Genomic DNA, 25,110 nt, shown 5'->3' with positions numbered 1-25,110 from the left:
CCCTGATCTCGCCTCGCAACCATCCATTTTCACTCTGCAGCCTAAGTCGTCTTTTTAAAACACAGATCTGGTCCGGTCCTTGCCTCCTAAAACCCTTTCCATGATGCTTCACTGTCTGCGGGATAAAGCCCAGACTGCTATGCAGGGCTCATTAGGCCCTCCGTGATCTGACAGCTACCAGCCTGCCCAGCCCCACCTCCTGCCCCTGCCCAGGACACCCTCCACTCCAGCCACCTGTGCCCCCTGGGGTTCCCTCCCTGAGGACCGCCCTCCAGCATCTCCCTGCGTTTGCCCCTGCTGTTCCACCACACTAAAATCTCTCCTTCTTCCCCATCCCCTCGCTCTTTCGTGGAGCCCATCCTGTAAGAGATAAGCCAGGCATCATCGCCTCCGGGAAGTCTTCCTGGATGTCCCACGCCCTCAGCCTCAGCCCAGGGAGATAGCCTGGCCTCTCGGCGTTCAAGGCAGTCTGTGTTTTAATTATGTGTTGACTTGTCTGCCTCTGCTAGACTGTGAGCATGTGAGCTTTTTAAGTAATACAGGGATTGTATCTTTCTCATCACCAATGACTAGCTCTGCCACGTAATTAGAGCTCAACAAGCATCTCCAGGATGAAGGCAGGTGTATAAGCAGCCGTGATGCCAGGTAGAAGGTGATAAGAGATGCGGTTATAATGAGAGGTACCAAGGAGACAGAGGGGATTGATTCTAAGTCTTTCTGGAAGCAATGGCATTGGCGAGGGGCCCCAAAGCATGGGGAGGGCTTCCATAAACAGAGATGGGAAAACAAGAGGCAGCTGGGGGCTCTGCCGATCGTTTGTATAAACACACTGTAGATGCTGGCACTGCGGGCCTAGAAGCAGGTCTGGGACCCGACCTTAGCATCCAGTCCGCTTTGATCTCTGACCTTGCCCTTCTGAACATGATACTAGCGGACCTGGATCCCCAGGGCAGACTGCTTTTCATTTGTACCACTGGAAGAAGCAATACATTTGGACCTTTAAATAGCCTGGCCAAATTCTTCATTGTACTGATTTGTCTTTATTCACCAGGCAGCTTGGTCTCACTCAGCCACTCTTCTGTTTCCTTGTTTTATCCTCTGTGGGTCCAAGGCCTGCAAGTAGCTGGAAGGGAACCAGAGCCTCAGGGGAGTCGGGGCTTAGGATGACCCAGTGGCTGAGTGTTTCCTGCTGCTTCTTGAGGCCCTCTGTTCTTTGGGGCTCTGCGGATCCTGCTGAGAAGACAAGCTTCTGTGCTAAGAAGTGTATTTGAATGTGTTGACAAGGTCTCTGTATTAACCAGGACTTGAATGAGTGTCACCATAAACCCATAAACAAGAAGATGTATTTTCTCCCAAATTGGTTATTTGTATTCAGGAAGCTGGTCGTGGGTTGGGGGCTTAGCACGCATGCGTGCAATTAGAAGCCAGGCAATCATGCCCCTTGGCTGACTGGCACTGGGAGCTTAGCTGAGTGCAGAGGCTCACCTGGTGCCCAGGAGCACAGGATCAAGAGATTTGCTTTGCTGGCAATTCAGCTGTGCTTTTGATTATGGAATGAAAAATTTAAAAAGCAAAACCAACATCAAAACAGAGGAGAAAAACGATTCAAGGTGAAATAGTCAAGTTGGGTGGACTTCTGGTGTCTGAGAAACCACAGTACACTGTTTCTCGAACCCCCTCTTGGGAGCAAGAAGCAGGTGGCTGAGGACAGTAGGGAAAAGAGAGGGAGGGAGGGAGGGCTGGACCTTTCTGGAGCACCTACATGCTAAGCACTGGGAGTTGCCTAAATTGCGGGGCCAGAGGGCAGAGTGGTTAAGCGCAGGATGCCAGCGCCAGTCAACCTGGGTGCAAAATCTGGCTCTGTCTTCTCCAACTGTGTCTCCTTGGGCACTGCTTAATCACCCTGAGCCTTTTTGCTCAGCAGTGCAATAGAAGTAGTTACGACGATTAAATAAGCAAATACATATAGTTTAGAACCCAACCGGGCCCACACTCCATGTTCACTAAGTATTGCCTATTATTATTGCATTAACTTTATTAATCTTCACAATAACCTATGAAGTATGTACTTTTTTCTCCTTGGCTCTCAAACAAGGAAACAGGCTCAGAGAGAGCAATTTCCTGTCCAGGTCACACAGCTGGTAAAAGGCAGGGATGGAATCAACTCCACGTTGGACAATCTCCTTAACACCTGATGCCTGTGGTAGGAGCCTACTCCACCGCTGATGTTGGTGACAGGGCTTGTCCTGGCTCCTGAGATCTCAGTCCTATAATGGAGGCACCATTCATTCCCAGTGTGATGGGGTTCCTGGAGCAGAGCGGGCCTCCCTCGGGGAACCCCTCACTCTATTCTCCTCACAGATGTAGAAATCATGGACCAGAAGGGATCAAGACAGCATCCTGTGGACCTTCCTTCTCACCTGGGATGACAGAGCAGGGGGCTGGGATTCAGCAGATACAGGTTCCAGCCCCAGCTCTGCCACTAACCCAATGAATGACATTGGGTTAGTCACTTTCCCCATCTCTAAAGTGAAGGAGTTGGGTTCAACCATCCTGAGCTCTCTGAGGCTCTATGTTTACAGTTCTGAGGATCAGTGTCACATCTCACACATTAAGATGAGAAAGTCAGTGTTTCAGCCAGTTGACCGCAATGAGAAGTGATAAGTCATCCATTAAGTGCCCATTGGAAGCACAGCCTTTTCGCACATACCATAAACTCAGTGGGCTTTGAGAAGGGTTGGGAGAGCCCGGACAGAGTCACTGTTTACTCTGCACAGCGCAGACTTGATGCTTCACTCACCAGAGCTCATTGCATCCCCAACCCCGCCCCACAGCACCCCAGTGACACAGGGATTGTTGGTGAGGCCATTTTACAAAGGAGACAACTGAGACTCAGAGAGGTTAGGTTGAACTGTTACCAACCAGGGTTCCTGGTCTCCTTAATCAATAGAAATTGATAAGAGGCCAGATGAGAAATTCAGGGATGGCTTTACTGGGACTCGGGCTACAGCACAAAGGAGGGAAAACAAGTAACAGGGTCCTTTGCTCGCTCCCTAAGGCAGGGAGAGCTGGTCCCTTAAATGGGGTGAGGGTAGGGGCAGGTCCAGGGGTAGGGCTGGAAGGGTGGCTTAGGTGGTCTGCCCACCCTCTTGGAGGTGCTGTGTGCAGGGATGATGTGCAGTATCTTGCTTCTGCTCCTGACACCCTACTTTTGCTCCCGGCACCTCAGAAGTGGCAGTTGGGTTTTCGAGTTTTTTGTATCTTATTGCTCATAACTCGCCCTAACTGCACATGCACACAGTTAATTTTAGTACTGTATAGTTTCTTTGTATCCTATTGTTCGGTCTGGGTCCCGGTATAAGTACGCAGCCCAGGGCCCCAGGTCTCAGGTCCCAATGTGTCTCAGAACCAGTAGAGATGACCTTCGAATCCATAGATTTCTGACTCCAATTCTATGCTCCTTAGAAGTTTCCACACAAACAAAAATTTCCAAGCAAACAAATGACCTCCATTGTTTGTTCTTTTTAAAGCATCGTGCTATTCTTCCACAATCTCCCTTCCACCTGCAAAGCAGGAACTGAGCTCCAGTTCATATTTAATAGCTCCAAACCCTGTCTGCCCTGGAACCAAACAGTCTGATCAGGGCCCGGAAAGCTTGAGCCTGAATGTCTAGCACATGGCTGGCCGGTGTCTTCCGAAGCCAGCCAAGTTGGAGCTTGCCTGGGGGCTGAGTGATCATTTCCCTGGCAGGGCAGAACCCACTCCCCATGTGTTTCCCATCTTCCATAGCTCTCCTGTCCTAGCCGGGTTCCTTCTTTTCAGATTTTTACCAGATATCCGGCACCAACCCCATCTTGTGTATCTGGCCTGGTCCTCCGTGCAGCAGGTGGAGCCACAGCTCCTTCCTGCCCCACCTTAGGAAGCAGAGAACCCACTGTCTTCCAGGCAGAGGTGGGGGCTCTGGAGTCAGGGGTGCCTGGGCCCTCTGCCTTTTATTAGTCATGTGATCCTGGCAAATCACCTCATTTCTCTGGGCCTCAGCTTTTATATTTGAAAAACTGGGAGGCTGTTTCCTCTAAGAGCTATATACAGGTTAATGTGCACAGTGCTTTAGATCTGGCTTTGGTGGAAGCACCAGAGGATCTTCTGGGAGGTAAGGAGGGAAGGGATGGGGAGGTGAGGGGCAGACCCCTCGGTGCCCCAGCCATCCCACCAGAGCAGTTCCCCTGGTATCTGGTTTAGGTGGCGGGTTTGGCTTGTGATTTGGCATGCAGGAAAGGGTGATGCAGCTGAAAGGAAGTATAAAACTCACGGCTATTGAGTTATTGTGTGGGAGCACTGGGCACCCAGCAGGCATTTCATTAATGTTAGCACTTTCCCCGTGCCTTCGGTCTGCCTCCATCAATCTCTTCCCCTGGATTCGTTATTCAGTGGGTCAACTAAAAAGCGAAACCAAATGAATGGAGAGAAGGTAGTAGTGGGAAGAAAAGTGCTTTAAAAATATCAGGTGAATCCCCCGCAACGTATCATGTCACAGACCCCATGGCAGCTCCACACCAAGGGTTCCCTGCCTGCAATAAGCACCAGAAAACACAGGCACAGACCCCTGGTCCACCCACACGCCATTCACAACAGGCGTTCCTCCTCCTCTCCTGAAGGGAGGGCCCACAGCGAAACAGCTTTGAAGATGTGGGAAGGGGCTCAGGAGGTGGGAAGGCCCGAGGGGCCTGGCCTGGCTGCTTCCTGCAAACGGGCAGGGGCTGCTGGACTGTGAGGGTCCCACCAAAGAACAGAATCTGCCCCAGTTGCCACAGATACTCTGAAAACAAGAGATCTGCTCCAGAGAGCAGCTCCGCAATTGGAGCCACAGCGCCACCTCCAGGCTTCCATCCACATTGCACTTCCCCTGCAAACAGCTGCTGGGCTGCACAGACCATGCTGGGGGCTCAAATCAAATCCGCTAATCCTGCAAGATGTTGTGCTGCTGATGTGCTGAGATAGACCAGCTTGGAGTGGAGAGGAAGGTCGTTGCTAATAAGTGCATTGCAGCCAGGATGTCGGGCGGTGCTCCAGGCAGAAACTGGCTGGAGTTGGAAGCCTGAATCTTTCATCTTAGAGATGGGGAAACTGAGGCTCAGTGCCCTGCCCACAGTTACATAGTGAGTTGTAGGCAGAGCTAGGACCTGAACACAGGCTCTTAAGATTCCTGTTCCTCTCGTCTTGGACGGTTGTTTGCCTGTTAATTCCACAATAACTTTACTGTGTAAGACACAGCCACCATGACCCTGCCATACACACTGAGTGGTTCCTTTTCACTCCAAAGGACCAGAAGCAGGCTGAGGTTGCAGCTGCAGATGAGCATCAGAACATGGGCTCCAAGAAGCCCAAGGAGAGGTCTCTGCTCTCACAGTGGATGCGAAGGGGTTTCATTCACAGGACCCACCCACCTTCCTCCGCAGCCTCACACTCAGTCTCTCCATCTGGCAAACTCCTACTCCCATGACTACTCACTAGTTGCCATCCTGTGAGGCCTTCTATGACCCTTTCTCCGTGTGGAATCCATCATTTCTACCTTGTGCCATCCCTGTACCTACTGGAGAATTACTCATTGGGTGGATCCCCACGTAGCAGGATGATTTGCATTTCTATTTATCTAGATGGGAAATTCTGGCCAGGAACCAGATTTTATTCTTCCCTGTGTCTCCAAAGCCCAGCAAGAGCCAGGCAAAGAGCAGGTAGGTACTAAGAAAATGATGGATGATGGATAGATGCATGGATGGATGGGTGGATGGGTGGATGGATTGGAAACGGGGTAAGTCTAGGGGATGGGGTATCACTCTTTATATCTTAGAACAGTGATATCGTCTGTTCTAAGAAGATATACATCTAAGAACATCAGTTTCTAAGCCAATGTCAAAAAAGCATAACTGCTGCTGTGCATGTGAAGAGGAGTGGGGTGTTGACATCACCTATGAGCCCCTCCTCCTGACCACCTCATTGTCCTGGTTGCCCAGGGAACCTGCTGAAATTCCAACAGTGATTATGGAGGTGTTTTACCAGATGGTACTGCGATGCCTGTACAAGAAACACCTGAAGAGTTCCTTAAAATGCAGGTTCCTGGGCTCTGCCTTCAGGGTTTCTGACTCAGTGAGTCTGGGGCAGGGCCTGGCAATCTGAGTTTTTTCATTAACCCCACTCAGGTGATTTCCAATGCATAGGTAACTTTGGCAGCCACTCACTAAAGAGGATCGGCACACAGGGGCATGCCAGGAATTGCCTTTGCTGACTGGCCCATCCAGAGAGGCTGAGAAATTGATCTAAAGTGCCGCAGATGTTAAATGGCAGAAAGTGCCTGACGAGCCCTCCAGCACCTAGCGGCCAGGAGGTGGGTAAGGCGGAAGCTGCCACACTCACTGAAAAGGTGGCCTTCCCCCACCCCTACAAGCTGCTGTGAGCTGGGCCTGCCTTGCCCTCTGTCCCCTCGCAAAGCCCAAAGTGGCAGGGCTTACTCTGTGTTTACCAAGGCAGACAAGCCAGCAGCTGTTTTCAGTGTCTGTTTCTACCTAAACAGAGCTGTCGTTCCCAAACATGGGCTCTGCCAGCAAATGTTACCAGACCTGGAACAGTGGCCCCAGTTGTGTTCAGGCTGGAAAGAGCTCAAGGATGATGACAGAACCGGAAGATCATTCTGGACCCAGGGAATGGCCAAACATCCTGGCAACTCTGAGTGGGCAAGCAGCCCTCCCAGGCCAGCTGGTGAGCTCCGGGAAGGAGGGGAAAGGGCTCACTGCAAGGCAAAAGAAGACATATGGCATGCCCAAATCTCTGCTTGTGCCCGTGTTCCAACAGGACCTATGCTCTGGTCATACTGGGCCTTTTGTTGAGCACCTACTATGTGCCAAGCATTATATTTGGTGCCTTGCTGTCTTGGCTCAGCCTCACAATAACCCCAGAGACAGGTAATATCGTTGTGCCTGTTCCACATATAAGGAAACTAAGATCCAAGAGACAAAGAGACTTGCCTAGATCCTGAGCTGGTCAGACCAGATGCAGAGTCAGAACTTGAGTCCAGGTTCCTCTCCTTTTCCCAGGCTTCCCTGCTGCCAGCTGCGCTGGTCCCCATGTTCATCCCAGGCTGTCTGGCCTCCCCATTTCTGTCCATACTGTTCCCTTGATCCAGAATGCCTTGTCCCGATTGCCACTGAGCATCATCCTTCTGGTTCTTCAGACTCAAGTCACAGGCTGCCACTTCCTGGAAGCCCTCCTGGATCCCATCTCCCATCAGAGTAGAGAAGTTAATTGCTACATTTCCACAGCACATTGTCAGCCTGGTATTTAGCCCCTATTTCACCTGCCTTGCAGTCACTGATTTCCATGACAATCCCCCTAAGTCTCAGTCACCAGCCCCACCATCACCACCACCCAGCTCCTGCTCATCAGACCCCTGTCCCCAGTGCCTAACTCAGGCACTTTTTCCCTCACCAGGCTTTCAGGCTGTCCCTTTGGTGAACTCCACAGTTCCACGGCCCATATGCAGACTGAGTACCTGTACCCCATCCCCCCGACCCCCAACATCTCCCTGGCCAGTGGCTGCTGGTCACTACTGAGGGCAAGCTGGTCTGTTGGTCTAATGGAGAAGCACTAACTTCTAAGCCAGAAGATTGAGGTTTGAGTCTTGGTTCTGAAACAAATTCACTGGGTGACCTTGGCTAAGTCACTGAGCTTCTCTGGGTCTCAAGCTCCATCTGTAGAATGCGTGGGAGGATGGAATAGATGATCTCTCTGTTACATTGCTTGTCAAGCACTGACTATGCATTGAATGGGGCATCCTATATATGGCATTTGCATCTTTACCAAGGATCTAATCCATTGAGCCCTCGAGTAGCTACGGGATACCTGCCTGATGGAGATGAAGGTGGGATCAGCCAGAGGAGGGGGGGTCTGCCTGCAAGTGAGAAGAGATGAATTTGGGTGGGTGAGCTGAAGACTGTGAATGCCCTGGCACTGGGGTATGATGCCTTGCACGATGAGCCTCATAAACGTTGACTATTGTCACCGGGAGGAGCGCGCCATCCACTTTTACCCATAGTGTAATAACAGCAGTTACCATTTACTGAGCACCCGCCATGTGCCAGGCAATGTGATAAGTAATTTGTTTATACTCATGATCTGAATTCTTCCTCCCCCAAACTCTACGAGACCCCCTGCATTTTGGGGATGGTAATACTGAAGATCAGAGAAAGGAGACAACTTTCCCCAAATCTCACAGCTGCAAAGGGGCAGCACCCCCAACAAGCCTTAGTAAGCACCTAACAGGTCCCGGGCAGTGGCTGGAACACAAAGGGTGTAGAATCTGGCTTGGGCCTTTGGGGTACCTCCTGGCAGCCACCAGCCGACAGAGGAACAGGTCTCTACCAGCTATTTGTTCTGGAATGCTAGTTTCTCCGCTGTGAATGTTGATAGACAGGGGACAGATAGCTCCTGGCTTGACTCTCTGCCAGCTGGGCGCCGGGAAAGGATGTCAAGTCCGGAGACCATTGTTCACGATCCGCGGCTGCGCCCGCCCGCCCCACCCCACCCCGCCTTTTATCCGACTTCGCTGGATGCTATTATTCAGCGCTGAGCCATCACCCGGAGCCGCAAAGCAGTTAATTACACACGTATAATCCCCTTCTTCACAAGAAGCTGATCTTCTAGGGTTGCGAGAAGATAAGATTTATGCCTCTTTCAATTCCTTTATTCTCTCATCAACATAGATTCATGTTTCAGTTTCCCGCATCGGAAACAAAAAGGAAACCCGCTCGGCCCACTGCTGCCGGAGGGAGATAAATTAGGCTACACAAAGAGCCAGTCCTATAAACTCAATCTCTTTCCCTTCCTTTCATGTTTGTGATTATAAACAGAGTCAAGGGCAGTTGAAATATATCCCTCTGCCTGCCTGCCTTGTTCCGCTCAAAGACAGGAGACAAACACGGCGATAGCAAAGCGCGTGGTACCGGGGAAAGAGGAACACAGGCCCCCACGATCCGACGCCAGCCTGGTGAGTGGATCAGATAGAAAGGCCTTTGTCTCCTGCCTTTCCCCGGTCACCCAATTGTTTCAAAACGCCTTGGAGAGAAGCCGGACGCGGCGCCACTGCGAGGGGGTTCATTTTCTCCACGGCCACGTGCGCGACGCTATTTGCTGGAAAGAAAGGGCCTTGCGATTTGGCCGCCCGCGCGGCATGGCGGTGCCAGGGCCCCCGGCCAGTTTTAGTCACGTGGACAGAGGTTGCCAGCAGATCAGGCCACAGAGCAAGGCCAGTTTTAGCAGCCCCTAGGAACAGATTCCAGGCTCTTCAGAGAAAAAAAGGCCCACTTACTGAGAGCGGTCCCCAGTGAAAGGACACTACCCTTCTGTAGAGGAACTGGGGTGGGCTATTTTGATCATTGTCCTTGCTGTTCCACTGCTTTTGTTGCTTTTTTTGGCTTCTGTGGAGTTACTAACTGTCAAGAGCTCCTCTGGCATATGAGGAACAAGGGGCCCACAGAAATGAACTGATTTGCTTGGGGAAATGGAGCAAATTGGAGGCAGAACTGGGAATGACAAAAGTTCTGATGCAAACGGTGACCGGGACTTACTGCAGAGGGCCAGGCACTGTGCTGAGAGTCATCTTATGTCAGCTTCATAGCAACAAAGAAGGAAACATCATCACGCTCTACAGGAAAGGAAATTGAGTCTTGGAGGAGGTAAGATACTGGCTGGAGGCCATAGAGTCAGTGGCCATCTCCCAGAGTCCCCGTGCTAAACTGTCACGCAATGCCACTTCCCCCAAGGTACTCTTTTCAGGCATCCTGACTCTCCTCCGAGGATATTTTTAAAAACTTCTGATTGGGGGAAGGGAAAATCTAATTTTTGAAAGGTAAGAAAGGGAGGAAGGGAAGAGAAGAAACTGAATACAGGATCCAGGTTGGCCTCTGTAATACAATGTCATCCCGCGAGATGCAAGACAACGGTCTTTAACAGACTTTGAGATTCAATTATCCTTTTATATTTCCAGCAGACTTGTCATCATCTAAATCATTCTTTCACTGTAAACACACCCTCATTCACGAATAGAATATAAAACAAATCATGTTTGAAAGTCGTGTCACTTCTGAGCCATCACTCTTCAAAGACACACACCGCAGCATTGGCTTCCGAGGGAAGAGGGTTAATAAAAGCCTTGGGCATCGTCTCCAGTTCAAAGCCTGGGGCCTGTCTCCCAGATGACTGGGAAGTGCACTCTGACGCTGAGACTGAATCAGTCTTTTCCATTCTGGAGCTGTGAAAGGCTGTTCTCTCTGCTCCAAGCCACCCTCTTCCAGCCCTCAGAGGAAGGATAGCAACTCCTGACTCTGCCTGGATCATTCCAATTATTTTTTCCAAAAGCCTTTCTAAGTCTGATATCGCAGGTGAATGCCAACACATTCTATCCCTCTAACAGAGGATGAACGTGCCCGGCCCAGCCCCACTCTTTTAGGAAGCTGGGTTCCTCCCATGAAGAATGCACCAGCCTCGCCAAGAGAGGGAATCCAACCTTACACAGGGCCTACCCATCAACTGGCTCCTAAACTTTCCTTCTCATTCCATTCCTCTCCAGTACTTTTCTTCTCTTTTTTTAGCTTTTGCCATTTTTTTAAAAAGTTACAAAATAGTACCTGCTCATTGAAACATGTTATTCGACTGAGCTGTAGGAAGCAGAAGTTTCCTCATTCTTCTCTAACCCAATTCCACGTTCCTGAGTAGCCAGTTACCAACAGTCTGATGTGTGTCCCTCCACATATTTCTTTTGCTTCATGTAGATATTAAAGATTCCCCAGAACCTAATTTTTGCCCTTTTTATAAATATGGGATCAAACCATACATGTTGCTCTACAACTTACTGTTTAGAATGAACAAACCAGCATGGATATCTTTTTAGGTCAATACAGAGATGCTGGATTCATTCTGTTTAATGAGGTTGCAAGCATGAGATTATGTAGTATGACTGTACTACAATGTTCCAGACCATCATGTATCCTTTGGCTCTTCTGGATAGTATGTCTCCTGGATATCACGATATTATATCATGCCTGACCAATCATATCTATGAAAGCTATGGTTTCCCTCCATTTATAAACTGTCTTTCTTTGGCAAGGCTTTCCAGGCTGGCCCAGCCTTAGGGAGAGAACTCCTTATTCATATGATGTTCCCCAAAGTGGTCCCTGCCAGAGTAGTCCTCGCCTTTCAGGCAGGACTCAGACAGACTTGTAAAAGCAGGTTTCACTGCCATGAAATCTGGACTTCCTTACGGCAATGGAAAAAGAAAAAAAAAAAAAACAAAAACAAAAACAGAAAGCATAGCTAAATCCTTAAAATGTCATAAGCAGGCGTGGAAAAATACTACACGCAATTCTAGACATAAACCCACTACCCACCAGGAAGACTTCAGAAAAACAATCCTTGAGAACACAAAAAGGGGCTGTTTACCAAAGAATGACTTTCATAATGCTGTTGCTGCATTTTATTAGAGAGGGAAGAAGCCTGAAGTGGAGACAGGCTACAGAAGATTTCTGTGTTCATTTAAACTGAATGCTAAAACACTCTGGGTCTGAAACGTTTCAAAACTGGAAGTAAATTCTTTGAGGCATTCTGCTTTTCTAGAGCTCTTTTATGGAAGTCACATTCAAATGGTTTTAGAAATCAAAATGAAATCTCATGTAATGTATTAAGACCCTGTATCCTTTAGAACTAGTTATTCCTTTTCTGGGACTCTATCCTAAGGAAATAGTCAGCAATGCTAGTAAAATACATGGAAAATGATGTTTATCTCAGCAATACTTATAATTTTGAAAAATAGAAAACAAACTAAATGGTCTACAACAGGGAAATGTAATAGTACACAACTATTTGAAAAGATAGGCACAAAGTGTTGAATGCTAAGAACAAATGATTCTGTTGTGCTGTTAAGTAAAAAAGAAATATAAATTGTATATTAAAACTATACAAAAATATACATAGAAAACACTGGGAGGAAATACATTAACATATTAACAGTGGTTATCTCTGGGTGGTAGAGCAATGTCTTGTTTTTCTTCCTCTTTTACTTTTCTGTAATCTATAAATTTTCTAAAATGAGCCTGCATTATTTTTATAATGGAGTAAATTAAATATTCTTAAACCACACACAACAGATAGAGCTGACTCTGCTATTCTGGGGATCACGGGGTGGTATGTATGAAAAAGGATGGGTGTGGATAAGGTTAAGGGTTTTCTGGGATGGGGGTAGTGATGGAGAAAGCCCCTCCACTCTTTGCCATCTTTAAGAGTGTGGGTCATAAAATGCAATATCTTCTGCAGAACAACCAGTATGCCAAGAAACGTCAAAGGGATGATACCGTCAATTCACTCAACATGTAGTGTGCCCCTACTAGGTGCCAGGCACTTGGGGAAATGACCAACTTCACATCCGAGTTTATTAAAAAGCAAGACTGCACTCTGTCATCATACATGACTTGCAGCACACTGATTATCTTGATTTTTCCCTCTATTGTTCTCAGAAAGGCAAATGAAAAGAAAAATGAACAAGTTGTGATTTGCAATGGATTCAAGAAAGAACATATTGGAAGTAGCCTCAGGACTTCCAACTGACTCTGCTAAGAGTGTATGTTTATCATTAGAGCCAGCTCGGGGAGGGGAAAGACATAGCCAGGCAGTTATCAAACTCTGATTTGCAGTTTCTGCTATCTGTTCTGAAAATTCTTGACTGATGCGTGATCTCATTCAGCGAATATTTACTGAATACCTATTATGTGTTGATGATATTCCAGGAGGTGGGGGTAGTGCAGCAAATCAGAGTCCCCCCACTGATAGCACTTACATTCTATTGCAGGAATAGGCAATAAATAAAAACATGAACTAAAATCAGCCAGGTCGTGATCACTGCTATGGAAAAAAAATAAATAAAACCAGGCTATAAGAAAAAAGTGACAAGACTATTTTCTAGACAGAGTATTAAAAAAAAAAGTCTTCCCCACAGAGGTGACGTTTGAGCAGCGACCTGAATAAACTGATTGAGTGACACGAACGTCTAGAGTAGTGTTCTGTGTTGAAAGAACAAGTGCAAAGGCCCTGAGGCAGGAATGCAGCAAGAAAACCAATCTAGCTGAAGCACTGTGAGGAAGGAGTGGAGGGAAACTCAAGTCAGGGATGTAGCTAGGAGCCAGATCATGCAGAACACGGTAACAACTTCACATTTTATTCTAAGAGTAGAAAGGGGTCCCTGGATGGTTTTGAGATGGTGAGTAAAGTGATTTAATTTAGATTTTAAAAGATTACTCTGGCTACCATGTGGGGGATGAGAATATAAACAAGAATTCATAAGAGGAAGCTATTGCAGAAATCTAGTGAAAGATGATGGTAGAGCTGGTGAGAAGTCGTAGGATTCAAGATATACTTTGAAGATGGAATTCACAGGATTTGGCGATAGGCTGAATGTGTGGCAAGAGCAGAAAACCAAACAACAAAACAAACAAACAAAAAACATGTCAAGGATAATTGTAAGGTCTTTGGCATGAGAGACTGAGTAAATGATGATACATTTAATGATAATGGGGAACACTGGGGGAGGACTGGATGTTTTGTTTCAACATAGCGGATGTTGTTGGTACCCAGCCCACATCCCTAGGCCTTGCCACTTCGATGTACACTGGTTGACTTCCAACTGCCAGCATTCGCATCTCTGCCTGAGAGCTTTCTCCCAAGCTGCAGAAACCACTCGGTGTGCGCCCAGCACGCATCATGGGAGCATCCCTCCATTGCTGACACTCAGAAGTTGGTGCATAAATATCCTAGATTCCTCCCCTGGGTAGGATGGGGGAACGATGGATAATTCTGACACACATACTCTACACCACTTTTCCCAGAGTTCACCAGTGGGATTAAGCTCTGGTCCACACATTATCAGCTAGCTTGATAACACATCCTTTTATTGGTCTTTTTCCCTTTCCAGCTCATTCTCCCCAATTCCCTACCAATGGTTCCTGCACCTCCCAAATAAATTACCTACACTTGAATCCTTGACTCTGGGTCTGGTCTGGGGGAGTCCAAACTAAGAGGGAAAACAAGAACATCTTCCAGTTCCTTTTACCCCGTTCTTTTTCACAGCCACTGATAATCTCATCTGTTGGTCATTCTTTCTCATTGCCTCTACCAGAACAGTAATAGCAGAGTCAAGATAATCAGTGAATCTCAGTCATAGGTGGCAGAGACAAAACAGAGTAGTTTTAATAAACCAGATCACCAACAGATCTCCCTACCTTGTTCCCTGGCCCGGCTAATAATGTTTTCCTTTTCTTTTCCAATCACTAAGTGCATTTGCATTACTTTTGCATTTTCAAAACCAACAAGAAATGGAAAGAACAACATGGGAGCATCTCAGGAGATGTCAAAATGGAAGATGTAAGAAAAAGATGGACCTCTTCTGTCCCCTCCTTCACTGGACAGTTCAGCAAATGCCCTGCGACGTGAAGGCCACAAACTATTAGCAGCAGCAAGTACTGTTTTTTAAGCATTGACTCTAGAAGGAACTAAACTCTCTGATCAAAAGCCAGGAGGCAGGGAGACCTGACTTGCCGTATGCCATACCTCTCGGGGATGCACGATTTTTTGTGCAGTAGCATTTTATATGTCACAAATGATTCAGAATCATCCCCTTCTATTTTCCTGCTGTTGACATGGACTGACTGTGGGATGAGGTGGTTAAAAAACAGAAAAGCAAAAGCTGCACAAAGATCCCTTGATTTGAGCAAAAAATGCTTGTTACAAATGCACCGTTGTCAGCATCCATCAGGCACGATGTGAACACAATCATCCTTTCCAGCAACGAGAAGACAACAGGTGCACGGTCCCATCGGCGGTGAGGATGCTGGAATCTGGAGCCCCTGGTGTATCAAGGGGTACCGAAGACCTCAGCATCAGCTGGATCTGGGATTCAACTCCAGTTTAACCACTTACTAGCTGGTGACTTTGGGTATGTTATTTAGCCCCTAAGAGCCTTGGTATTCTCAAGAGCTAAGGGGAGAAAATACAGCCACTTCATAGGGTGGCTGAGATAAACAGCGCCAGCGAGAGGCAGAGCAAGCATGCTGTCGATGTTAGCTGCCTTCTCTGGTTAACTATTTGCGCCAAAGGCAAATCTACCCTGACTCAGTGAAGACCTGAGAAAAACCTGCTCAGTGATTCTCAGGAAGAAAGGATGACACCCACAAGAAACCATTCTTCCCAGGGCCTTCTGTGCTTCTTCCAAAGGTCCCCCTGCTGTAGCACGAGCTCTCCTTGAATGTGTGCCTTATGCTTCTGTATCCTCAGCACCGATCACATTGCTTGGCACACAGTAGGGGAGCAAGCTTAGTGTCGTGGAAATGGCACACTTTTGAGTTAGATGGGCCTGAGTTCAAATTCCAGCTCTGCCACATGCCCTTGAGCCACTTCCTTAAACCTCAGAATCCTTATCAGTAAAATGGGTAATAATGTCTAAAGTGTTGTGCATATGAACTGAGGTAACAGATGAACAGCCTGGCACCAGTGCCTGGCCAATTGCAGACACTAGAAAAAAATGTTAGCCTTTATTAATAAACATTTGCTGAATGAACTCATGGATAAAAAGAATTCCATTCAAAGTACACCCCTCCTTGCCAGACACAGTAGAAACACGCCATGTCACATTTTCCTTTATGTCCATCAAGACGCAGCCAGTTTTTTTCTCACCGTGGCAAAGGTTTCTTCCATTCTGACTGTGCAGTGGGATTACAGCAAGCTCTGATCTGCTTTTCGGATGTACACCGAACAAAACACACCGCCTGCCCTACCTCCATCCCAACGTACACATAGAAGGATTACAAATGGTTGCAGATAATGCTGGAGTCTCACAGCATCTCCCCGCTGATCGATATTAATTCCACATGGAATTCTCCACTTTACAGTGAAAGACCTGATAGACACCACCTTAACCAAGTCATCCAGGTTATCATCACCAGGGATGAAACATGCTGACAGCAGGGACCCCTGAATGGTGCACTGAGGCGGACACATCACTTCTGTGGTTTTCTTACAGAAACTCCAAAACCCCAGTCTCACCATGAGAAAACATCAGACAAGTCCAGACTGAGGGACAGTCTACAAAATAACTGACCAGAACTCTTCAAAAAAGTGTCAAGGTCATGAAAGACAGGGAAATGATGAGGAATTGGTACAGGTTGGAAAAGATGAAGGAAATGCAGTGTGGGACCCTGGATTGGATCTGAATAAAGTTTGCAGTTCAGCTTTAAAAAAAAAAATGTTGAGGGCAGCCTCACAGGGGAAAAGGGGTGACAATAGGTCCAACCAAGCATTGCGTGGGAGAGAGGAGGCTAATCCCAGGAATTTAGTGACCAACTTGGGGTGAGAATGTTTTATGAAAGGATTAAGGTCTAAGCTCCATTTTTTCTTCATTGTTTTAAACCTGAGCACCAGTGATAGTCACTTTCTCTCTTCCACCCCAGCCCCTCAAGTCCACCTGAGTCAGGGAACACATCTGAGCCACTTCCACATAATTTGCTCCTGATGTTTTCATCAGTTCTCAATATAAATATTAGATGAGAGAATGTGGTAAAGTGCTTTTTGGAGAAAACATATCATTTAGGTGGAATCACCAAATTGGGATGTAGCCTCAGATTCAAGGTTTTCTAAAAAGTAGCCCACCTCCCAGCTCCTCAGGGAGGAGGGAACCCCACATACCCGATTTCAGAGAAGTTTGAGTGTTACAGTTACTCGGGAGTCCAACGAAGGCCTTCACTTTATAGTTGAGGGAAACTGAGGTCCACGGAGGGAAGTTGCTCAGGCTGACCTGACAGGGTGGTTTAACAGAGGCACCGCAGGATACCATGCTGCCTTCTCCAAGCTGCTAGTATTCACAGCAGCCTATTGTCCTGACCAAGAATGAGCCCAGCTTACAAGTATTACATGGCAGCAGACATGTGGGCCTGACCTAGACCTCTGATTCAGACTCTTTGGACAGTGAAGGCTACACACCTCTAGCAGGGAGGTGTTCTGGAAGATACAGGCACAGAGCAAACATTGAGAGCTGCTCTTCTTCAATCTAGGCCGGGTATGAGTATGTGTATGCAGGTGTATGCTTGTGCAAGTTTTAGGATTTCTAGGATACATCTGAAGAGCTGCCCTCTATCATTTCCATGTTCCTTCATCGCTCCCCTGTCCTCCCCACCCCTGATGATGTTTCTCTTGCCCTTCTCCATTCTGTGTCCTCGCTGGTCTCATGTCTTAAGGTCCACTCTGTGTGGCATTTGGTCTCCTGATCTCTCCCAGCCTTCTTGTGTCCGGGTACCTGAGATGAGATGGTAACAGCTTGGTGACAACAGAATCCATTCATTCACATATTCTTTCATTCATGCACTGAGGACTATTTGGGGCCCTGGGGATGGAGTAACACACAAGAAAGACATGATCTTTACTTTCATGTAGTTTATATATTGGTAGGAGGAGTTAGGCAATACACAAAGGAAGAAAGATACAAGAAAAGTGCAATCATGAGGAGTGCTGTGATGAAAGGAAATCTGAATGATGTGATGGGAAAATAAAGGACGCTACTTTAGTTTGGGTGGTGAAGGGCAGGCCTATTTGAGGAGGTAACATTTAAGCTTATATCTAAACAAGAGAGATCCAGCTTTGCAAAAATCTGGGGTTCCAGGCAAAGGGAATAATTAGTGCAAGGGCCCTGAGGCAGGTCCAAACTTGGCAGATTGAAGAAAGACAGTGTAGTGGATCACAGTGAGCGGAGAGGTAGAGAATGGTCACAGATGAATCCAGATCATGTAGGGTCTTACAGGGCTAGACAATTAGTGTGGGAAGACAGTGGGTGGTTCTAGACAGAGGAGTTATAGAATCTAATATACGTTACACACAAATACTCAGGCTGTTATGTGGAGAATGGACTAGGGGTGGCACGTGTTGGAGGAAATGAGTCATGAGATTTGTAGCAGGGATACCAGATTAAGAGAGGTTGCAGTGAGGTGCCTGGGTTAGGATGGTAGAAATGTGAACAGTCAGTGGCTTTCAGATATGTTTTGGAGGAAAAGCTGATAGGACTTGTTGATGCGCAGGCTGTGGGGAATGAGAGAAAGAGGGTTTCAAGATTACTCTTGGGTTTTTGCTTTGAGCACACTAATGCATGGTGTTGCCACTGGTCCAAATAAAGAACCCAGGGAGAGGAAGAGGTTTGGAAATGGACAGTTTTATTTTAGACATGTTAAGTTTTAGATATTTAATAATGAATTAACTGAAGCTCCCACCTCATACTTCATATGTATCACCAGACATAGGGCTGTGTGATCCCAGACCTTGCCTTCCTTTTCAATCCTTGTTAAGACGGAATGAAGAGAAAGATAACCGAATAAAATATTCAGTCTTTTGTAAAACAGTTTTATGCTCAGAGCTTTGGTAGTAGAACCACATCCTCCCTGGGCAGGCATAAGTAGCCAATCCATCACCGTGTCACACCACGCAATTGTTCAGGGGGCAAACTAATTAAAAATTTAATCTCATGATTTTCATCTTAATCTCTTTTTCCCATTAGCTTTGATCAATGCCCACAAATACAATTTAGCAGAACTTTTTCATTTAGATAAATGACCGAGTGGGGTTCCTAATTAGTCTGTTTGTTATGAACCAATAACTCAAATTATATGCTAATTACTAAAAATCACACACTAATTTTTAAAGCACTTTATTGGCACAAAAGCTATGTTCCTGTTATCAAATGAAATGTCCTTTCTATGTTACACTCACCAATTGCTCAAACCTATTTCTTTTGCCTTTTTGAAGTCAAGTCTCCATGTAACTGTGTATGTGAACAGTGTGCTTGAGAAATGTCTGCTCACCTGTACCCCACACAAACAATAGTGAAAGTTGTACCAATAAGGAGATTCCATGAACTTCTCAGCTACTTGGGAGCTTCCGCTGCACCCTGACAAAAAACAAACAATCAGACCAGGAACCACATAAAACAATTAAGCAAAACTGAATGTGGGGATGTGATGAGTGGTTGAGGAAGGGTAACTTTTGCAGCCTGTTCCAGTGCCAAGGTTACAGCTGAGGACAATCACGGCTCTCCTCACTCAGACTGTAAGTTAGGGGCTATACATTTGGTGACCATCTTTCTTGTCATCTATAGCAAAATATCTACTGCTTTCAAGTACCATGGCACTTCTTAAGATGCCAAAATCCTAACGTTCCTTTAAGTAAGAGATGTTCATTTTAAAAATAGAAGTCAATGGCTCTGGTCTCCTGCAGTCCTTTCAGCCCCCTTTACAGTGCTTTCTCCTCTTGGGTTTTCACTGTCATGTCAGTGAAGGATAAGAAGCTTGAAGAATGGTGCCTGGCATCAATGAAAACCAATACAGACTCTTCTTGCTGGACATGACCCCAGAAACAGGAGGAAAAGTTACCAGCAATGTGAGTGGTGGCTGGGCCCATTTCCTGAATAAATCTTAAAGGAGAAGAAAATGGTTTTCAAGCTGCGGAGGCCTGGGTACACACATATTTTATGGAGATAAGTCCTAGCTACTAAGCATCATGTCTCCGCCTGCAGACTGCATCTGCCACTTTCAGCAGCCCGATAATAACCGGTTCTGGGGTCGGTTTTCAACTTCAACTTTCTTGACCTGCCTCCGGGCCACCTCCCCCGCCTCCGTCCCCCGCAAAGCCGCGTCCTCTCTTCCCTCCGCCCTCCTCTTACCGACAAGCCGCGGGTCGCTCGGTCAAGCTGAGCGGAGCGGAGGCAAGAAGAGAAGGGGAAAGTAGCAGACGCTCCTTACACTGTTAGCTTCCAAGAGGCTCCTGGGCAACCGGAGAGGAAGTGGTGCAGGCTCAGCCCCGGAAACGGAAGTAGGCAAGTGGGGCCAGGTCGCCGCCATGTTGTGTGTGGCGGAGGGGATGGCGGCTCCGAGGCCCTGAGCTCCTGCTGCGGTGCACAGAGGGTGAATGCTCCCTCTGACTGTCATTCTTTCGTTCTGTCGTTCTCACTGACACCTCACGGGGAGCAAGGTCCTGTGCTGTGCTTCAGAACCCGGTGAACAGGACCCACGGGCGCTTTCCCTCCTGACAGTACGACCTCTTAAGACAGATACGGAAGGACTCACCACGCGGTGCCTGTGGAAGGTTTGAAGCATGAGGCCCACGGACCACATGGGCCCTGTGATACGGGGCATCTTTAGAGGCTCTATGGACTTTGGTTAGTTGGTCTGGGGCCTTGGCATTGTGAATAGAGGGAAGGATGTTTGGAGAGGTAGTTGGGAAGTAGGCAGTGGTGTGTTGGTTGTGTGGAATGTGAAGAATTGAGTGACTTCCAGGCTTCTGGGTTGATAGCTGGGTGAGTATTAGAGTTCCACATACTGGAAGGGGTCACAGGAGATGAAGCAGATTTGTGGAAATAGTATGAGTTTAGACAGGGTGAGCCTGTGGGACCCTCTAGAGCAGAAGTTAGCAGCCATGGAATGCACCTGTTTGGATCTCCTAGACAAGAGACCTGAGCTGGAAGTCTCTGTTTTAGATTCATGCACTGGGGATAGGAATGGAGCAGGAGCATGGAAGAGATTGCCTGGTGGAGAGAATACTATTTGGGAACGAGGCGCAGTGCTACCCCCAAGAGCTTCTCTACTTAAAGGAGAAGAGGAGAAGGATCAGGTAGCCTTAGGACCAAAACCAGGAGACTATGACGTTGCAGAAGATAAGAGAAGAGCGCTTCAAAGAAGTGTAGTAAAGTGGGTCAGTTTTCTTGGGAAATTAGTGAGTTGACTGAGACATGCTATGATTGAACAGTCATTGCCATTACCTAGGGCAGGTTCATTGGACTGCAGGGAGGAGGCCAGTTTGGACTGAATTGAGGAGTAGTGAGGGTGGTGGTGAGAAAACAGACGAACGAGCATAGACAGGCCTTCCAAGGAGTTGTTCATGAAGAAGTGAGAAGGAAACTGGAAGGAGGATGTTAATTTTTTTTTTCCTATTTTTAAGATTGGAGAGACATAAGCTTGTTTAAATATTGATGATTGTGAAATAAAATTCATATTTTAAGGCAAGATAATAAAAATTTAAATGAATTTTTTTCTGCCCATTTGGGTCTCCTTCCTTGCTGCTAGTGTGCTTTGTGCATCTGCATTATGCATTAACCAGACCTCCCCAATGGCAGAAATTCTTGCTCAGCCATAAAGAAATTTTTTTCTTCTTCCAGGGCCAGCTGTGAAACTCATTAGACGATAACACTACTTACTTATGACCTTATTAATGTCACTAGGTATATTACTTGTATTCTGCCTATTTCACAAGATTATTGTTTCGTACATTACCAAAGATGTGACTGAACCTCTGATAAAAATAATAACTAGGCAACTTGAAGCAATTGGCCAAATATATAATCCTATAAGGTCAATGATTATAATGTATAACTCCAGATATGGGATGAGACGACAAGAGGGAATAATTTCCTGGACCATGACAGACTGGTAGGACAAGTGGTCTAGAGACTTTGGCTACTGTTAATGGGGCCAAGTCCAGTAATAGCACATTGAGTGGCCTATCAACAAAATCCTTTCCTGACCTGGGAATGAGCATTCCTAGTGCCAGGGGACAAATTGGTCATGAAGTGCCTCCCAAACCTTGGTCAAAATTAAGACCAAGAAGGAGGGACGTGTAAAATAAAGAATGTTGCCCACTACCCAGTTCTACAAGAATCAAGTCATTGACCACTACAGTTGCTGACCTGTAATACCCCGTGAAAGGAATTCAGGGCAAAGATCAGGATGAGGCATTATGTGCTCAGGGAAAACTGGCAGAACTGGCCCTAGATAGTTAAATATTTTCAGGAGAAAATTTTGTGAACACAGTTTCTTGCATCTTCCCATACTTAGAAAAGGACTAAAACCAATTAACTATGGTATCTTTTCCTCGCAAATAGCAACAACCTTCTACCAAGATGTGTGCTGGATTGCATGTCCCCTCTCACCAAATCACGTATATACTGGGCTCCCCACTTACTTCTTTGAGCATTCCTCAGAGCTTTCTGAAAGACTCCCAAGCTGTAATCCTCAGGTTGGCTCAAATAAATGTTTCCATTTCTTTCTTAGGTTGACTATTGATTAATTTTTCATCGACAATGAGAAGGACTTTTGGTGTTGATTATCCATGACCAAACTGACCCATTCCCATGAAGAATGAAGAAGAAATTTCTTAATAAGGCAGGAGAACAGGAGAAGGAGTTATGCATAGCACAAGTGAGGAGCTGATCCCAGGTAGTAACCCTGAGAAAGGAAGATGGAAAGGGGCAGGCCCAGGTAGATTTGTAGGATCTGTGCTGTTGAGCAGGTTGTGCATTTCACAAATCAGAGGGTACTGTTGACTACAGGGTCATCCTAATTTTGAATGGTAACTGACTATTAAGGAAAGAGTACTTTCTAATTTACACAAAGTGGTCATGGCAGCCATAAGTAGTAGAGGCTTGGTGCTGAAAATAGAGGTGCTTCTGGTCTCATGGTGTGTATTCTACCTGGGAAAAGGTTAGATCATTGAAGGAAGACAGTGGAGTCTCTGAGAGGCTTGGGGACAGTGGAAGTGTGTGTAGTTGTTGGATTTGGGAGAAGGTGGAGAAGAACAAGCAGATTTTAGTCATAGTAGATCCCAGACAAGTGAGATCTGTATGGACAGTGGAGAAAATCACCAATGTTCACATTATCTCATTTTCTCAGGGCATTTCTAGCAAACAGAGGTAGCTTTCTGCCACTAGTGTAATGTCTTGACAGGCAACTTGGGAAGGTCTAAACCTTGCTAATCGTCTTGTCTCCTACTGCAAGCTTGTTTTCCATTTCTTTTGAAGGACACTGGGATGCTGCCCCTATTTCACAGGGAAATTTTTTTGTGTGTGTGTGAAAGTGGAACTATAGGCCAGCTTTTAAAAAATGCCTCAGGACTACTTCTTCAAGGGAGATGGAGTAGATGTACTTTCCTGTCTTTGTCCCGCAAAGTGCAGCTGAGAACCCTGGACATTTTATATAAGCAAATATAAGAAGACTCTGAAAGGTGGGAGGGAAGACACAATGACTAGGAACCTTGAGCACCCAAGGAGCAGCTTGGTGACAAGTTACTTGGGTTTTCTTTTTGCCTCCCATATCCTAGAATTGGAGCCAAAGAAGCCAGTGACCCAGAAATGCTAAGGGATGCAGACCAAGAATAAAGCCCCAACAAAAGCCTGCTCTTTCTAACTAAAAGACCAGGAAAAAGATGGCCTGGCAAGACAGAAAAAATTTTGACAATAACTGCTCTACTCCAGCCAAACACCATACATGAAACAAACAAATGAAGAATAGTGCCCCCTCGCCCATGCCTGCTTACCCAGGCATACCTTGGTGGTATCCGCAGGCTTGGCTTTTACTGCAATAAAACGAGTCACACAAAGTTTTTGGCTTCCCAGTGCATATAAAGGTTATGTTTACACTATACTCTATTAAGTGTGCAATAGTATTATGTCTAAAAGAGATGTATATATCTAAATTTTAAAATATTTTATTGCTAAAAAGTGCTAACCATGATCTGACAACACAAGGTTGATACAACCCTTCAATTTTTAAAAATGCAACATTCGTGAAGTGCAATGAAATGAGGTATGCCTGTATCTAAATATATGTAGAGGAAATATTGAAGACAATTGTATTATAAATGAGAGTGGGTAAAGAGAAGCAAAGAATGGTAATGTTTCTCCACTTAAACAGATAAAACCGTAACACCATTTGAATGTAATATTATACATACATAAAATTTAATACCTAAAGTAACCATTAAAAAAGCTATATGGAAAGGTATCAGAAACACTGTAGATAAATCAAAATGGAATTATTTTTAAAAGTTCAGGTAACTCACTGAAAGGCAGGAAGAAGAAAACAAATTAAAAGCAGAAAAAAACAAAACCAGCAAATAAAATGATATATTAAGCCCTAACATATCAATAACTACAATGAATGTAAATGGCCTAAGTTTATATTAAAATTTACCAACTAAAACGTAGATTGCAACATTGATTAAAAAGTGACCTAACTATATTCTGTCTGTAGGAAACTCACTTCAAATATATCAGTATAGGCAGATTGAAAGTAAAATGATGGAAAAAATATATTACGCAAACAATCAACAGGAAGCAGAAGTGGCTATATTAACATCAGATAGATTTTAGAGCAAAGAAAATTACCACACAAAGAGAGGAATATGGCAGAAGGTCAGTCCACCAAGAAAACATTGCAATCCTAAATGCATATGCATCAAATAACAGAGCTGCAAAATATGTTAAACGAAAGTCAAAATGAGAAATAGCTATATACCAAAAAAAGAAATAGACAAATAGACAATTAAAGACTTCAATATCTCTCTCAACAATTATTAGGACAACTAGAATCTAATCAGCAGTTATAGAACACTCCACCCAACAACAGCAGAAGGTGCTGGATCAAATGCCCATGGGAAATATACCAAAATAGACCATAGCTTGGCTATGATACACACTTCAACTAATTTTTAAAAATTAAAAATCTTACAGAGTATGTTCTCTAACCACAAAGGAATAAAACTTGAGATCAGTAACTGAAAGATGACAGCAAAATCGCCAAACACTGCAAAACTAAACAACACACTTCTAAATAATCCATAGGTCAAAGAGGAAGTCTTAACGGTAACAAAAGAATAGATTAAACTAGATGAAAATAAAAGTATTCATATCAAAATATGTGGGACACAGTTAAGCAGTGTTGAAAGAAATTTATAGTACTAAATGCATACATTTAAAAATAGGAAAACTCTCCAATTTTCTTCCTAACCTAGAAAAGAAAGAGAAAAGCCCATCACAAGCAGAAGGAAGGAAATATAATAGAAATGAATGAGACAGAATAGAAATGAATGGAAATGAAATACAGGAGAAAAACAAAAGAGAAAAGTAGTTTTAAAAAAACTGGTTCTTTGAGAAGAGTTTTTAAACAAACAAACCTCTAGCAAGAGAGAGAGAGGAGATACAGATTACCG

General features: G+C 45.6%; 2 long non-coding RNA genes across 5 annotated transcripts; one reads left to right on the top strand and one right to left on the bottom strand.

The window, feature by feature from the left end:
- The first annotated feature begins 802 nt into the window (after positions 1 to 802).
- On the top strand, positions 803 to 23,194 carry LOC116666361. 2 transcript variants are annotated; one of them, XR_004323172.1, is made up of 3 exons: positions 803 to 814; positions 4,432 to 4,434; positions 22,686 to 23,194. It is a non-coding gene; the product is annotated as an uncharacterized LOC116666361 (long non-coding RNA). The 2 variants fall into 2 exon arrangements; XR_004323173.1 differs by lacking the exons at positions 4,432 to 4,434; positions 22,686 to 23,194 and adding exons at positions 1,810 to 1,811; positions 19,097 to 19,786.
- On the bottom strand, positions 15,614 to 20,152 carry LOC106729556. 3 transcript variants are annotated; one of them, XR_004323170.1, is made up of 4 exons: positions 19,793 to 20,152; positions 18,936 to 19,021; positions 18,348 to 18,414; positions 15,614 to 17,383 (listed from the first exon to the last, which is right to left on the bottom strand). It is a non-coding gene; the product is annotated as an uncharacterized LOC106729556 (long non-coding RNA). The 3 variants fall into 3 exon arrangements; XR_004323171.1 differs by lacking the exon at positions 18,348 to 18,414 and having other exon boundaries at positions 18,844 to 19,021; XR_004323169.1 differs by lacking the exon at positions 18,348 to 18,414.
- Positions 23,195 to 25,110: the final 1,916 nt, after the last annotated feature.

The sequence above is a fragment of the Camelus ferus genome, chromosome 10, assembly GCF_009834535.1.
Source record: "Camelus ferus isolate YT-003-E chromosome 10, BCGSAC_Cfer_1.0, whole genome shotgun sequence".
NCBI lineage: Eukaryota > Metazoa > Chordata > Mammalia > Artiodactyla > Camelidae > Camelus > Camelus ferus.
The sequence above is the reverse complement of the archived record's forward strand: the minus strand, read 5'-3'. Positions and strand labels throughout refer to the sequence as shown.